Source organism: Podarcis bocagei (genome assembly GCF_964188305.1).
Source record: "Podarcis bocagei genome assembly, chromosome: 11".
Lineage (NCBI taxonomy): Eukaryota > Metazoa > Chordata > Lepidosauria > Squamata > Lacertidae > Podarcis > Podarcis bocagei.
The window spans coordinates 56,363,651-56,370,459 of record NC_138136.1 but is presented as its reverse complement, the minus strand read 5'-3'; positions in this window follow the sequence as shown (position 1 = coordinate 56,370,459).

Genomic DNA, 6,809 nt, shown 5'->3' with positions numbered 1-6,809 from the left:
GTTGTTTTTCACTTTGACATGTGGTGGGAGGGCATTCCACAGGGCAGGTGCCACTACCAAGAAGGCCCTCTGCCTGGTTCCCTGTAACTTGGCTTCTCTCAGTGAGGGAATCGCCAGAAGGCCCTCGGCGCTGGACCTCAGTGTCCGGGCAGAACGATGGAGGTGGAGACGCTCCTTCAGGTACACTGGACTGAGGCCGTTTGTGGCCTTTTTAAAGCCCATTAACCTTAATAATTGTGTCATGTTTCATTATTTCTACTGGTGTGTGTGGGGGGAGTGTTGGGAACTCACCACGCAAGAGACATTGCTGGCTCAAGTCAGGCTTCTTCTCCAGGGCCTCCCCTGCGGACAGAGGCTTGCTGACAGAAGAAGGTGGTGGAGGAGACACTTCCAAGGAAGGAGACTAGTTTTGGGTGTCTGGCAATTCCCCCCCCCCCACAGACAATGCACTGAGTCCCTCTCCAGGTCTTGGCACTTGCAGCCTCCTCCTCAGACGACTCCAAAACCTCCTGTGGGCCAGATGAGGTCCATCCTAGCCCCTTACCAGGATCAACCAACTCCATCTCCTCCTTCCCCTCCTCATGAGTTGACCCGCTTCTCCTGGACATTTCCTCATGACACAGTGGGACATTTAGATGCAGCGTTGGCTAACCACGTGTTTCCCGCGCGTTCTTTTTTAGCGGGTTTATTTACTCACAGGGGACTTCCAGATTTGGTTGTAACTAAAGACGAGAGATAAGAAATGTTATCAAAATCTCCCATCGCTTGCTTTGCTCTCGGAATGGCTGGCGAGGAACCTGGCAGCGATAAATGAGAATCTGAGCGCTGTCGGACAAAACAGACAGATGACAAAATGATGTTTGTAGGCAACTCCCGCGGGCATTATTTGTACATAACACACAGATATGGGTGAATTATTGCTGTTCTTGAGTGTCTAATGATTTTCCTTTCCCTCTTCCATAAAACCCGTTTCCCCTTTCCTCCCCTCCCCTTTCTTTTTCCAAGAGACTTTGTGATTTTAACATCTCCAAAATTCATATTGGCAAAATGATCTAGATTGTCTAATACAACCTGGTGTGCAATCAATCAGAATTTGGGCCAAGCTTTCCTCATCTTCTTTCCTTTTCCACAAAGGGAGAGCAGGAGGGAAACCCTGTCCTTTGATTGACAGGGTAATGTAATCAATTCCCATTACAAACTTGACTCTAAAGTAGATTCAGAAGTTCTCAAGAAAACTAGCTGGTCCTCTGCTTCACCCAACTTGCATCACAGGAAAAGGACGAATAAAAACCAGCCTGTCTCCCTCCTGGGGTGAGGTGATCATTATATTCTCACTGTAGGAGAATTCTGAAAAACCCCCAAAACAAAATGGGAATGGAAATTGCCAAAGTTCACTTCTTCATCTCAGGGCCAGAATGGAAATCTGTCCAGCAAATACGATTAGCATTCGCTGTTGTTGCTTTCAGTCTGCAAACAATAATTGGTTAGATTTTTTCATGTTTCCTTTGCATTGCAATGAGTGGGGTGGGAAAAACATGAAGGCAATATGACTTATGTCATGTACATAACTAATTACAGAAGTTACTCAATTTTACCACAGTGCATAGCAATAATTTCCATGTTTGTGAAGGAAGCTTTTGGGTTTCCTCAGGCTGAAAGTCTGAGTGATCCAAGGGTGTGAGTCAGAAAATAAATAGGCGGTGATATGTAATATCTATTCTGTCCTCCAAATCTTTTTGTGAAAGTATTGTTTCATGCACTGGATGATTTGTAAGTGTGGCTGACAATTGAGAAGTTTACACACACACACACACACACACACACACACACACACACACACACACACCATTGTATTTGCATTGTTATGTCATCATTGTATCGTATGTATATGCCTTAAATCCACTGCCAATTTCATTTAATTAACCTCCACTTCTAGCATTGAGCCTCTCTCAATTCATTTTCTCCACAGTATTCATACCTTTATTGTTAATTGTTAATTTGTCAGTTAGCCCCAGAACTTCATATATTTGTCCCCACTTTAAGCACCCTGACCCTTAAATCTGCTAAAGTTTGCAACATTTATTCCTAGGAAGCTGTCATTTTCCTCTGTAATTCTTGTCATTCATTTTCAATGGATTTTCATGTTACGTATTTTATCTGCTGTGTATTTTCAATATATGTATTTTAACTGATCTATTCTTTGTATTTTATTTTTATTATTATAATCTCACCTGAGTGGTACGTGTGTGTGTGTGTGTGTGTGTGTGTGTGTGTGTGTGTGTGTGTGTATGTAGCTGTTTGGGAAAAGGGAATCATATTTTGACAAAAGCACCACAGCACCAGCACAAAATGGCAGCCAGGGGTAGCAAAGAGAGAGAGGATAATACACTGTACCAATGACTACCATCACAAAAAAGCACTGTGTTTGTGTAGTAGTAGTAGTAGTTGCGTGGCGAGATCCTGCCCCCCCCAGTGGAAAGAATGACACATAACACAATTATTAAGGTTAATGGGCTAATTAAGGCCACAACTTTATTGGTTAAAGGTGATGAGCGGTATTGACTTAGGCATTGGTCCTAACCGACTATATCCGACTTCAGCCCGTCTGCTTGAAGTCCGGGAAGGGTTAACCACCAGTAAAGGGGGGGGGTCCTGCTGATGCACATCAACTAGGAACTCCCCCAGGGTCACCGCTCAGGAGTGTGCCTTAGGCCCTCACCTTCCCAGGCTTCGGACAGGGCCACGGCCCCCATAATCCTTTATCGGACTACCCTTCAATATGCGGGGCAGGTGATGGCGCTACCTCCCCTCTTCCATCTACAGAACTATACCAATACTTAACCACCAGTACCAAGAAAGTTGTGACGATTTGCTATGAGGTAGGTGAAAACCAAGTGGCTGGTGCCAATTTGCCAAGTGGAAAAATTCCTACCAGGCCCTTCAGTGGCGACCAACCAAGGTCCATAGCAAGGTCAAGGAACGAAAACCTTATAGGGCGGGAGGGTGGGAAAAGGGGGAACAGCTGGCAGGCGGCAAAGAGGGAGATCCCCGGCCGCATCCTGCCTTAAATAGGGCAGGCCATGCCCTCAGAGCCAGCCGATTGGCTGGCCAGGAAGTGATGTGGCCGGGAATCCCCCCAATCGTGCTGGGGCTGGGTTCCAGCCACCGCGCATGTGGTGGTGCCGTGAAGCCCTTAACTCAACCTCCTCCGAAGGGCGGAAGTGGCTTTAGAGAAATCAGTAAAGTTACATCACGGGGTACATTTTCCCCCAAACAAACAAACAACCACACTTTTTGTGCAAGTCAGATGCCCAGCATTTACATGGCGGAAATATCTGTGGCACCTCAGTCTGCAAAACTCTTCATTTCTCATGTGCCAAGGTGAAAGAATAAAACAGCTCCTCCGAAATAATAGAAAAAAGCTTCTTCCCATGCCAGTCGCCAGTAATGGCACTTTGGAGAGAAAGGGATCAGCTCGTGGTGTCACACATTTAGAAGCGAAACGTTTGGGCCTTGAGGGAGAGCAGTAATGAAGTAGGGCCCATTTCATACTTAACTCCCAGGTTTGGGGGATGACCTAATTGAGTACACCGAGAGAATGTTAATGTTATTCAGGTGGCTTTCTTTAATGTTTCCCTCAGGTGTGTTATGAACCTGCTTCAGGTCTCTCAAAGGTGTTGCAAAGAAAATTAATCTAGCTTCCGAACATCCTATCTAAGGTACTTACATGGCCCCAATTAATACAGCCTGGTCCCCAGAGGATCGATACTTCTGGGTTGGGGGAGGTTGTGTAACTGCTGACATTCTGCAGCACTTGTTCCAAGGTAACTGCCATGAGTTCTACGTGATGTTGGAGGAAGCATTAGGATTGTGTCCTGAAACAAGAGTAGCGTTATTTCACCGACAGTTGCGTGTCGAGGTCCCCAAGCCACCCCTCAAAATAATTCACAATTCACACATAATTTTTGTTTAAGGTTTTTGGCATAATTTTGGGCACAACTTTATTAAAATACAAAATCTTTGAGTGGTTGCTTAGGCATTGGTTAAGACTATCTGTCCCCCCGCCTGGGACAGAACTGACTTCCAAACTCCCTCGGAAGCCAGTGAAGGGAAAACAATATTGGGGAGCAGTTGAGCTGGGTCCCAGGCTCTCACCACTCACCCAACCTGCTCCCCAGGGCTTGCCGGCCCTGGTCCCATTTCAGGGATTGGACGAAATCGTGGCAAGCCCCTGGATTCCTTTAACGGAATTCCCTTCCACACCACCACTGGAGGGGCAGGCCCAGCCTATCCTTACCCCTCCTCCACCAATTTTTATAACCAATGCCTAACCGCAACCTTACAAGTTGTGACAAATTGCTAAGTAGTAGGCAAAAACCTACGAGGGACGCGGGTGGCACTGTGGGTAAAACCTCAGTGCCTAGGGCTTGCTGATCGCATGGTCGGCGGTTCGAATCCCCGCGGTGGGGTGAGCTCCCGTCTTTCGGTCCCAGCTCCTGCCCACCTAGCAGTTCGAAAGCACCCCTAAGTGCAAGTAGATAAATAGGTACCGCTTTACAGCGGGAAGGTAAACGGCGTTTCCGTGTGCTGCGCTGGTGCTGGCTCACCAGAGCAGCTTCATCACGCTGGCCACGTGACCTGGAAGTGTCCTCGGACAGCGCTGGCCCCCGGCCTCTTAAGTGAGATGGGCGCACAACCCTAGAGTCGGACACGACTGGCCCGTACGGGCAGGGGTACCTTTACCTTTTAGGCAAAAACCAAATGGCACCAGCCAATCAGCCAAATGGACAAAATTCGTACTAGGCCCCTGCCCCAATGGCAGACGACCCCATGACAGGCATAGCAAGGTCAACCGGAACTCAAGGCGGGCAGGTGGGTGATCCGACGCACTCAGCGGAAGAGAAAGCAAAAGCTGAGTGCCCCAATATTTAAAGCCTTTGGTCCCACCCACCCACATTGCAACATGCAATTTGCCCCAGCAACCCGGCCATCCAATCGTTGCCCCAGGCCAGCTCACTTTTAACCTGCCTGGCAACAGAGGGTTGGCTTGGCAGACCCCACTGCAACACGTGGTCTCATTTCAAGGAGGACACGCTATATTGCAAATGAACCTGCAGCTTAGACCAAGAATGGAGAACCATTTTTCTGTCCAAGGACCATGTTTCCTTCAGGGCATTTTTTTTTGGGGGGGCACATGCCAGAAGATGGAGCAATTCATGTACAGTTTACCTTTAACGGTGGGGAAAGCAAAGGTGGAAATGGAGACACAACACAGCATGGCAGAAATTTGCATTTTTCATGCATATGTGCACGGTGGACCCAGATTTGCAATGCATGTAAGGCAGGAGTGGAAAGCTCTCTCAGCTCAAGGCCTGCATTGCCTTGGAAGGAACCTTCCGGAGGCCTCATGACAGCGGTGGGAGGGGCCAGAGGCCAAAGTGGGCAGGGCAATGGATGTGACGTTTGTACATTCCAGCTGTGCAAACATGAAGGAGGTACAGATCTACCTGCTTACCTATTTCTCCATCCAGTAATGCAAAATGTGTGATTACAGTTCAAGGACACCTTTCAGCTGGGCAAAAAATAATTAGGAGGTTGAATATGTGCATATATTTTTCTTTAATATACGTAAGTTGCTTATAGGCCTTTGGGTGACAAGTGACTAATCAGTTGAATTAAAGAAGAAGAAGAAGAAGAAGAAGAAGAAGAAGAAGAAGAAGAAGAAGAAGAAGAAGAAGAAGAAGAAGAAGAAGTTGTTGTTGTTGTTGTTGTTGTTGTTGTTCATCACCCTGGCTGAGCCAGAAATATGTTGGCATAACTCTCTCACCTAGGCTCAGCCAGTGAAACTTAAATTGGTGTAATTCAGACCACTGAAATGAGCACTACAGTCGTACCTCTGGTTGTGAACAGGATCCATTATGGAGGCCCGTTCGCAACATGAAAAGCCCGCAACCTGAAGCGTCATATCTGCGCAGGTGCAAGGAGTGATTTGGCGCTTGTGCACATGCGCGAAGCACGATTTAGCGCTTCTGCGCATGCGCGAGCGGCAAAACCCAGAAGTAACCCTTTCCGGTACTTCCGGGTCGCCGCGGGACGCAACCTAAAAAAACGTAACATGAAGCAAATGTAACGTGAGGTATGACTCTATGAGGGTTTGACGTGGGTGAGAAGAGGGGAAGGAGAGACTTGTCCCTATTCTACCCCCTTTCCTATTGGGTTGCTCTGTAAGGCACTGGCTGTCTTGTTCTCAGTCTGTGTACCACTTCGCTTAGTAAAATTTAGACACCAAATAACCCTGTATAACAGCAACGATGATGGTGATAACTTTTAAAATATTTTTTAGCAAGCCACCTTGGGCTCTGCAGTGTGGAAAGGTGGGGTATAAATTAACTTACAAATCAGAAATAAAATAAATGTACCAGGTGCAGCTGAGTTCCTGTAGGTTTAATAGATGTGCAGGAGGAGGAAGGCTGTCAATCAATCAATCAATCAATCAATCAATCAGGGATTAGAGGATAAGGTTTCCCAGAAACCTCGTGTGGCAAGCAGATATCTTCAGCCCCAAGAACATGTCATTTTAGAAACGAACCACTGAACAGCTTTGCCGACTGATGTATACTGGCCTCTACTGAAGCATGATGCACAGCATTTTGCTTTGAGAAATTGTTCCTCTCTTTCAAAACCATCCATAAACTACCTTAAATCTCTTGCTTTTTTGAACTCTTGGTGTCCCTTCCCTGCGCCGCCCCCTCCTGCACCAGCCTCTTGTCAGGGAACCAAAAGAAGAGACAAGAAAGGCTTAATTGATC